Here is an 11,403-nt window from a genome sequence, read left to right as displayed (position 1 = left end):
AAAAACGGTGTTCTTGCATCGTATTGTGCGTCCAGTCAGTGATCAAAGACGAGCTCAGAGACCAAAGTCCAACAATGTGTCAACAACTATGACCCACGTCTGCAAACCAACCAATGAGAAGGTGACACTGAGTACACCGATGAACCAGCGTGATGCTACTGCTCAAAACATGGACCGGAAAGTCACTTTGCAAATGTGGCTTTTCATGTTGCCTTTTTTCCCTGGCCGCTTCATTATTTCCTCCTCTCCATTAATTGTTCTTGGTTTTCTTGATTTGTAAACGTGTGCTGTGGGTAAAGCATGTTTATTTCATTTTCAGAGCGTCAGAGTAGCGCAGGAGGAAGGCTAAACGCTCTGATTCACGAGGCATTCAATGTACAATTTGACACAGGTTGTGCAATAACAAGCTTATGAGGCCATTGCATGACACCCTATGCGAGAAGGGTCTAATAGTCTGGATTGCTGTCTACAGACATCTTAAGGCTGCATCTCACATGGTTTTTCCTTATTGCTTATTATGCCAATTATTATTTTTATTTATTTAAAATTTTATGTACATAAGCTGATCGAAAATTGTGGTAGCATCATATTTTAGAAACAATTGTCTCTTGCAAGTTGCAGATGTTTTTTTTCGATCCGACAGGGCTCTCACTTGCTCATGGATTGCTCTCATTTATCCTGTTTGTGTTGATTAGTGAAAAGTGTCAAACTTAAGAGAAGGAAAATGGTCCAATAATGAAAATTGCAGCTTGCATGTTGCACATTTGGGGAAATGGGCTTGTTGCACATTTGGGGAAATGGGCTATTACTTGAGAACATGGAAACCCTAGCGATTTGGTACCTTGCCCCAGATGTTACCCACTGCCATCTGTGTCCACAGTGTACACCACAGAAATAGAATAAGAGCAGAATAGATATTGAACTGTCATTTGACGTACACAATAAAATGCAGAGGTTTGTGAGTTGTTGTGATGACAACGCGTCTGTGGGGCCATTACAAAAAAATGGGAGGAAGGTGTTATTCCGGCTGTCCGGCTAATTTTCTGTAACCAGTGTGGCATTAAAGCAAAGCAGAATGAGCAAGCTAGCTATCTAGCCTGCTGTCCCCTAGTTAACCAGGTAGCTTGTTAATTCCACTATGATTTTATGCTACACTAGTTACATCAATGAAACCAAACAAAGTTGTCACTCATCTGGTAAAAGCAATGTGCTGTCTTTGACAAGAGTGAGTGGAAAAAGCAAAAGGTTGTGATATTTTCCTTGTGTACTCTGGCTCAGCGAGTCTGCGATTTACCGGAAGTCGGTTTAATTTATCGGGAAGTTAGCCCGCGACAACAATGTCAACGGTACTCATAAAACAGGACTCTGCTCTTCCCATACCTGCAGAGACACATTAGTGCAGAAGTTGAAATAGACACAAAAGATAAAGTTTTATAGCATGTTGATGAAAACTATATCGGTGACATTATGGTAACATTCACAGCACTTCATTACAGCCACGAAGAATAAAGGAGTAATGCAAAAGGTTGCATTCCAAGTAAGATGGCACACATGAATACTTCATGACTTAAAGGTTACAGGAAATCCCTGTGTGGGAAATGTACTGCGGATGTACAGCTATTAGCAAGTCGTTGTCCAGGTGCCATGCACATGTTGCAAAACACTAATATTGCGCAGTATTTTGCATTGTAACGATTGATATAAAAATGATCTTGTGGCTTGCTATAGTCTGCCAGATAAGCAGATTTTCGACAGAATATTAAGCGGGCTAGAAGGCACCACACTTCTAAGACCTTCAGAGGACAAACATGGGTTATATATCATCCTGTATGCTGCAGTGAAGACCTTACTAATGCTACACAATAAATCTCCAAAATATCCCTCGTAACAAATTCCTTAAGTGGGGATGTACTTAACTGCTTTAAAGTTAACATCAACCTTGAAAGTGTATCCTCTTTTGGATGTATTAGATTGTTGTTAACAGTGTACGGTACAATCTCAAAGTTTCTTTTCTATTCATTTTCAGTATGGCATCTTGAACTATGCTTCATGTGGATGATCCATCATTATGTAATACTACTTTTGATACTACAGCTACCTGGTACCACCGTTGCAATCCTTGAGTTTTGTTATTAAAACCACATTACTACGTTATAATATAACTAAAGCTAAATTCTCTGCAAGTAACGATGCTCTGTTCTCACCAAGATGTATTTGTATGTATCCTTGAAGACATTCTGCAATTATTTGAAAGATCTTTACTAAAATATCATTAACCAATAAAACCAACGCCTTCAAAGCGTTAATTAGAGCGTACCTATAACATTATTTAAGGCCGAGAGCACCCAGAGAGCACCTGAGCGGTTCCCTTCATTTCTAGCGCCGCAGCACCAGTTAAACATGTTTCATACGTCGTAGCTCAAGACCGCGTCCCAGCCTTCCTTTGTGTGTGATATAAACAACATGTGGTCCATGAAGTAACCAGAGTGTAACTAGTGGTCAAATAATCCACTTGGTTCATTTTTATTTTCATACTATACTGAAATATCATATACTGAAACAAATCGCTTCTAATAGAAGTTGAGAAAGATTTCATGGCATGCCATAAAGATCAGTACTGTAGCGTAAAGCAAGTTGTAGTTTGTTACAGCAACTTAATCAACATTTTTAAAGGGTGTCAGATGCTATTAAGACTTCTCTTTTTTCATCGTAGTTTGAAAAGTTGACTCATATTCCTTTATTATGTATGTAAATATACTTCAAATGTTGAGGTTTATGTGAATGTGTACAACCCAGCTTTTGATATTTTCGGCTTTAATGTACGACGACATGCAACAATGGCAGTTGAAACATGCACAGTTGAATCAGTGAAGCAGATTCGATGGTCCTTATCTAGTTGTTCAACACTGACCCACAGTCGTGCAGAAGGCCCCACAGTTAAGGGAACTGTCCATGGTCCTGATGGCTTCAGATACTGGACAGTGCTGAGCAGGCGGCTGATGTTGCAGCCGCTATAAACGGTGGGACAGCCGTCACGCCTCTGGCTCCCTTTGCCCTCTCCAACAAGTGAAGAATAATCTCTGACAAGATACACACACGGCTGTTGGTAAGCACACACACATGAACTGTAGTCGTCCCAGTTAACACTCTGCACAAAGTTTATAGGAAAGATTTGACGGAAGTTTATCATATACGAATTTATAATATTACAATATTTAAAATCTGATATAGTAGCGTAAAACCTTTTGTTTGAGGATCAGTTCAAACAACCAGTCTGCACTGTAGCTAATATAACTTACAAAGGAAGACAAAGAAGAGATTATGCTTTATCTTTGGGCCGAGAGGGAAGAGCGGTCTTTGCAAAGTTAGTACATTTCTCTATAATGATCTCCACACTTAAGTCATGAACTCCAGTTTAGCTTAACATGGAGTTGCTGTTGGAAAAGAAACCTACAGTATTATTTTGAAACACTCTTGCCATAGCAATTGTATATTCATTTAGATATATATACAATACAATATATATATTTTTTTACTTAATTTGAGAGTACATCTCTGCTTATCTACATCTTGTGACTTCTTTGGCTGATGTCGTCGGTGTCTTTCCGCCCACGGTTAAGTGGAACAAAGTGTTTCACCGTGACATCTGATTCATGACAATCCCTCTGGGAGTTGAGGGAGAGCAGCAGCAATCCTCTACCCACAAAAAAAATCCCATTTAGAGTCAGCAGTAGCCATCGTAGAAATCTCAATCTGCACCAATTACTTAATCCTTCATCTGTTCTCCATTATAAGTGCAGCAGCTGCTGCCTAATGCGTCCTCAAATCCGAAACCGAAATCTTTAATATTACCAATGTGATCCAAAACCTTTATTTGTAAATCAAGTAAATCCAAGCTCCTGTACATATCATTTTATGTAGACTTGCAAGAGGCAATATTTGAATGTTGCAATTAATTCCCATTAATGTCTGTTTTATTCTTCAGTGGCACATCAGCAATACAAAAGCTTTAACACTTCCTTAAATACATTTTAAGCCTGCATAGAAAAATATAGTACGTGCAAGATACCAAAAAGACCCGCGTAAATTTGGTTAAAAAAAGCTGTATATACTCTTTATTAAAGAGAGAGACTATTTGGATCAGTGTGCATACAGTACATCAGGACTCCTTGTCATCAGGTAATCCAGACCCAGTAGTATTCTGACAGCTTGTTGCCAAATCAAATTAACTTCCTGGTCTGGTTTGGACCAGAGCAAACAGAGTTCATATGACGGACACCGTGTTGTTGTTGCTGCTGCAGTGAAGCATGATATCACAAAAAACAGAAGAACTAATATGTCTTAATTGTGTATATTGTTATCAGGCACGTGCACAGATAGAGCCCTAGTGGTGCTCAAGCACCAGCCCTTTTGCCCTGGATGAGAAAAGTGCCCTTTTTGCTGGAGACACTTTTTTTCTTCCATTCATCAGTAGGCTATTTAAGAATAAAAGTTACTCTCTCTGTCATCAACTCCCCCCAAATGTGTTTTAATATCCGACGGGGCATTTATTTGAGTTCTAGTGAGAATTTCGTCCCGACATGCTCCGCGACGCTCACGAGCCCCCCCCCCCCCCTCCTCCTCCACTTCCTCCGCGCAGTGCTCCTCGCGCCACCAAATGGGTGCACCTCCTTCTCCTCTGACCCGCAGCACCAGACAAACAGGTCATGTCGGTGTTTGTCCCCTGACGTTGTTTGGTGATAAATCAACCACAACATTAGCGCTGCTGAAAACATGACGTTGCAACTGGTCCGATGTTTCCTAAAAAAATAAACAAACAAAAACTCACAAAATCCGTGATTTCAAAGCCTTGTAGCTGTTTACTGACGTTAGTTATGTTTAGAGAATAGAGAGAGAGAAGAGAGAGAGATAGTTCTTATTCTGTTCTATTTAACAGGGGCTAGTCTAGGATTTGCGTGGCCAGACTGAGAAAAAAAATCATAAGGCCTCTCTGGTATTGTTCAGAGAGCCGGGCCAAATGTGGAGGCGGGCCGTATCCGGCCCGCGGGCCTTAGTTTGAGGACCACTGCTCTTGGCTGTTGATGTCTATTAATATCGCTCATTTTGAAAATGAGGTCAGAGGGCAATACGGATCCGTGTCAGACCAGGAGGGAAATACGTGGCTGGCATGACGACCCATTAGCCAATCAGAACACTTGTACTATTGTTGCTATATCATAATTCATCTTTATTCATAAAGAGAATGTAAGCAAGCGGTCTGATGCTGCTCAGAGGAAACGCAGGTCAAGGACAGCTTCATCAGTGTAATGCTGCTTATGCTTAAACTCTGTCCGAATTTTCTTTTGGCATTGGGTGCCCTTTTTTTTGGTTTGAGCACCTTCCCCCCAAAATGTCTGTGCACGTGCCTGATTGTTATACAGTGCAGCCCGGACCCTTTGCCTTCAACATGGCACGATCACAATATTGTGAACAAACTAGTGATGAAGATGTCAAAACTACAGCCATGCTCCACCCAGAACGACTGTCTCGACTACCAGAAACACTCAGGTGTCTGTTCAATGTGGCTTAAGCAAAGGTTAAGCTCATGATTCAACACGGTATGTCTTGTTTGTTTAAGCGTAAAGAACAATACGTTTTGTGTAGCCTGGTTAGCTATTTCTGCCTCCAGCCTTTATATTATGCTAAGCTAAGCTAACTCATGGCCGTAGCTTTATATTTAGTGTGAGTGGTATCAATTGTAGATAATGTAGATTCCCAAGATGTGAAACTATTCCTTTTTGTGTGTGTGTGTGTGTGTGTATACATGCGTGCGTGCGTGGAAGATGGAGAGAAAATACAGAAGAGGAAGGATTAAAAGTTGTTGAAGTGAATTTAACATGAGGTCTCTCCTCCTAGCGTATCCACTCTTTTTACTCACACATATGGATCTTCACAACCACACACATATTCACATGCACGCCACACTTTTCACTTAAACATAGATCTGCATAGATGTCCTCGGAGTGCTGTCAATCCCCTTCTGGAAGTGTGTTTCCTTCAGACGAGGTCTACATGATCAAATCATTTATATATTCTCACCAGATTTCTCTGTTTATTTGTGCATATTGTCGGTTTTAATTGGCGCAGGAATGTGTGCGCGTGTCCCTTGGCTTAGCAGTAGAGCAATGTGTTTACAAGATGTTGCAAAGTGTTAAGCAGAGCTGTGAATGTGTGATTCACTGGAAGTGGGAGTAAGTGGAGAAGGAGACATCGTTCCTGAGGCCCATAAAAAGAAGCCGTCAAAAGGTCATTCTCCTTTTCTTTTTCTTTTTCTCTTTCTATGCGTCTTTCTTTCTTTTGTTATCATGGCAACCTCAAATGAACCCAACACCTTCTTTTACTTGAACTGCCTTTACTCCGCCTGTCCATCACTTCTCTTCAGTTATCTTTAAATCCCTTCCAACCCCCACTGCGCTTCTCTTTGGTGTCAACAACAAGGACCAGTGCAGAGGACGACTGCAGCTGGCACCTCCATGATGTGTCACGTCTTCCATAATGACCAGTCAGAGGCAGAGGTCCAAGATCACTTTGGGCTGCTACTAAAACTAGGTGCGGTTCAGTGCAATTGCGGCTGCTCGGTAGTCTGCGGTGATGCGATGCGGCGGTGGCGCTACACAATCAGAGCAGCGTGTGAACTCACTCAGCAGTCTCCGTGTCTTCCCGTCCTTGTTTGCTCTCTAATTGTCTCTCGGTTTGATTGTGTCTTCCTCCGACACACAAAGAGAGGGATGAACCTGCCTGGCCCCTCTCTTTCTGTTTTTCCTCTCTTCTCCTCTTGGCTCGGGTTTATTGAGTTTCTCGATTTCGACTGATACATCTGATCATAAACCTCTGAGCTGCACAATCTTCTCTTGTGCAGCAGCTGACTGAACAATGTCTGAACTCCTCTGTTGCTCGACTCAATCAGAGCAATCAGGCTCAAGAGAGCACATTACATGTGTGTGAGGGGCGCCACAGTGTTTACGTGGTGCGGCTCACCGGCGTGGAACAAAAGCAGCAGTCAGCTGGACTTTATGGAGCTAGAATGCACTTTACCAGTCAGATATTTTCCATCAGTTTATGACACATTGGTGGCAATTTGGATTGAACCCTCTTTTAGAGACTATACATATTTGTATTTGGGGCAATATTTTTAGTTTTATAAGACATGAAACAAAACTTTCCTGGTCTTGAAGCAACACTTTTAATGTGCTGGACGAATGAGGAAAATAAAATCTGTGATCGACTGATGCTTTTTTGGACAGACTGAAAAGAGAAAAGGTTTGACTGTTATTATAAATGACTTATCCACACATTATGATGGGGATGCTGAGAATGACAATCAACAGTATGAGCTCAGTGCACTAGCAGGAAGTGGTATTATGGGCCGGGGTCAGCGCTGTGATAGGAGGAGAGCGATGCCCTAGTTTGAGTCTGCCGTAATTATGTAATGCTTGAGTACCTGCAGCACCAGCGGCATGACTACTTGTGAGTGTGGATCTGTGCAGCAGAGAGTGCAGACAGGAACTGCACACCTCTTTTCAATCCTTTTCTTCTTTACGTGCCATGCAACTTAATCTCATCTTGTGCTTGCTGTGTTTCGGCTCACATTATGCACTCGTTTGCTTATTGAGCATTCAACTGACAAGTTCAGCACTCCCTTATTCCATCCTTTCATCTCCCTCAAACCTTTTCCCACTTCCTATTCCTATTTCCCATCCCTCTCGCTCTCTTTCTTCCCGTGCCCCCCCCTCTCCCGCTCTTTTTTCAGCTTTCCCCATCCGTTCCTAATGCCATATACCAAATGGAGGGTGACAGTGTGCAGCTGTGGGTTTTGTCTCCCAGACAGCATCTTAGAGAAAAGCTTAGCCCCCCCCCCCCCCCACACACACACATGCGTACAGACGGAGGGGAGGGATCGGCACTAACCTGAGTATTTCATCTGTCGCTTATATAATAGTTTTCAGATGGAGTTGCGCTGGTTGGCTTGCATACATGATGACATCAAAGTCTTTGCAATGAGGAAGAGGAGGCATCCTAATGTAACGGCATACTAAACTCTTCTGTGTCTCTTCCTTATTTAGAGGGCAAAGCTCCATGCGGCTTTGCAGGAGAAAAATCGTCTGAACCTTGAGCTGATCAACCACCACCTGAATACGTCCGGGTATGACCAGGTATGGCATCAAATGTGCAGAACACACACACACACACACACACACACACACACACACACACACACACACACACACACACACACACACACACACACACACACACACACACACACACACACACACACACACACACACACACACACACACACACACACACACACACACACACACACACACACAATGATAATCAATGACCAACCAAGCCACAATCAATGGTAAATATGTTGTATATTACACAACAAGTGATATAGGGGTTATGTATCAAAGGCATATGGACTCATGAGAGTGAACACATTTTTAAAATATATTTAAGCACATGGTCTTATAAATAGCTATAACATCAGTCATATGTTGCTATCTGTGAATCGTCTCTGCAGATCAATACACCTGCAGTATTTTGTATCATCATGTTTCCATGTTCTTTATATTGCTTATTGACCCACATGTGCTATTAATGTTAAGTCTTCCATCTTCAACACGCACGCACGCACGCACACACACACACACACACACACACACACATCATTGCTACGTTTCCTCTCCCGTCCTTGCGTCCTCACTGGCACAGCCAGCCAGAGTCTCCCACTTCACACATGCATCCATAAACACACGCACACACAAACACACACACACACAGAGACCCAGATGGAGACAGTCTGTGATGGAAGGCGATTAGCTACTCTGGCGCTAATAGTGACTTTCACAGAGGGGGCAGATTTGACACGTGTCCAGGGACTCGGCTCTGAGCTTTTTCTCCACCGTGCCACACAAAAAGATGCCATCTGTGCACAGACAAGGTGGGCACAGGGATGAGAAACACGTGTGTCCAGTCCCGCCACAGACACAGTGTGAATGAGGCGCAACTGGTTTGTAAAAACAATATGAAAGAGGGGAAAGAGTCAGAAGAAGAAAGTGGTGATATTATTAGAGAAAGTAATCACAGAAAATAAATTGTGCTTTGTGTCGAGGCTATTTGTCAGAGAGTTCAGGAGAATTAACTGCTTATCTCTGACAGTTTCAAAAGGAAATATATTTACTTAAATCACAGAGGGCTTGTATTGGACTTAATGTTCACCTTATTGTGTCCACCCCCATACAGAATCGCCAAAGGTGAGTCAGGGTGCTGTGTGTTAACCTTGCCAATTAATCATTTCAGTTTTGAAAGAAATATTTAAATATTGCTGATTAAACAACACAGCTAAGGACAATTTATTGATAACATATCTAGATTATAATATTTATTCTCGGGAGATGGTTAAATACCAACACAAGGTTATATTAGCAGGCCACATTTTTCAAGTTTGATTTTATATCTTGCTCTGTTCAGCGCTTATGTTAGCTTTTAGTTTTAAAGGTTGTTTTTACTCACCGAACAACATTTTATGATGTCAACGATCTTTTGGTATCTAGACAAATGCTTGAACATTAGTTATGCTACTTGTCCGACGTGATATAGCTCAGATTAATAGAGCTCCAGTCATAAATCCCCCAATACGAGTGAACTAATTCCCTTCGAAGCAGAGTAGTTTTATGCAGTTGAGTAAGCAAGCTTATCTCTTGTACGCTCATCTCTGTTGCTAGTTAATGAGATGATTGGTGTACGGCTGAGGGATGGTTCTGCTCGGTCCTATGAAGCCACCTTGAGAGGAACCAGCTTGACTCGAGGCCTCTGACTGATGAAGGAGCGAGAGGCAGAGCGCTCTAGTCAGCAGCTCTGTCTCATCAAAGCTAAATTGAAATGTGCTGATTAATTTCTCTTCAGACTGTGAACTCCCAATAAACCCTCCAGCACAAAAAGAACAGCCTCTATTCATGAATGTAAAAAGTAGGTCTACTGCCAGAGCAAACCCCCAAAAAATTGCATGTTTTCTTTTCCTCTTTTAAAAAAACTGAACAAATGCTACATTTATTCTCCTCAAGTAAAAAAACCCGGGAGGAAATGAAAGTGTTTCCTCTCGCTTTGTTGTTCTTCTGTTTATTTGTGTCTCTGCTGACCTTTTTTATGGTTGTTTATATCCCTGTTGTTTCTAATGCTCTTAACCTCCTTTGGCTCTTTTTGTGTTTTTCTTGTCCCTCTCTATCTCGCATCTGGACTCTTACTCTTCATGTAGGTGCGGTCGGACTATGAGCAGCTGAGACGGACCTTTGCTGTCGTGAGCCAGGAGAGAGACGTGGCCCAGCAGCAGAGGCGGCAACTCCAAGACAAAGTGCAGAACCTGGAACAGGTTCTAAAGGTGAGACTTTCATCCCTTTAATAATTTAATCCTTTTATATGAGACTTGATACAACATATTTTGTAGTATTAATACATGTGCATACATACATATGATTACTTATAACAGCTTCACATTTTTAAAAATCCTATAACATCATGATAACTTTGAATTATCTTCACCGCAGTAAAGTGGTAGTAATCTGAGTATGGAGTAAAAAAGACATTGAATTCAGAAATCCTGTCTATAAGTGTCATTAATGAACCCTTGAATTTGCCATTTTTCATATATCCCCCAAGGAAAACATTTCCTTTCCCTCCCCAAATTTAATCACCTGCCGTTAAAGATGAAATTGTGTAAATCAATTAAAAGTTAGTTCAGGGATTGATATAATAAACCTGCTATGGTTTCTTCTTCATCTCTCTTGTTCTTGTGAAGACTACTAAGCAACTTGTCTCAAAGGCAAACCCTTATTGCTAAGTAGGCAAAACAAAAGAATTAGGAGACCCAAGTCGAAACTGTTGATCCTCCTTTATCACTCCTGATTCTATCCGTTCACTTTTTCCACCGACATGCTGTATATCTCTCCACATTTCTCCAGCATTCCAATCTACACTCATTCATCCCTTGTCCACTTCAGTGCTCACTCCATTCATCAGATCTGTGTTTCTTAAAAAAAAAATTCAAATCTCCCAGGTGTTTGTTTTCTAAGAAAAACTTTAGAAGGAAAGCGATGCAACTCATGAGGTGAAGTGTCGTCTGATTCATGGAGAGGCTCTTTTTCACCGTCTCATAGTCTGCCAATAGTTATCAGCCTCAGCCTCCCTGCGCTGTGAGAGCCACGCTCATTACAAATCCTCGCCTCCCTGCATCTCCTATCGATTGTCTGTTTGTCTGGATCTTTGAGAGAGAAATGTACCCATCTGAGAAAAACTGACCTGCTCCCTAATACAGCAAAGAAAGGTTTGTCACTTTCTCATTGTGTATTGATTAAGCAG

This window comes from Pseudoliparis swirei, chromosome 15 (assembly GCF_029220125.1).
Source record: "Pseudoliparis swirei isolate HS2019 ecotype Mariana Trench chromosome 15, NWPU_hadal_v1, whole genome shotgun sequence".
Lineage (NCBI taxonomy): Eukaryota > Metazoa > Chordata > Actinopteri > Perciformes > Liparidae > Pseudoliparis > Pseudoliparis swirei.
Note: the sequence above shows the minus strand (reverse complement) of the source record.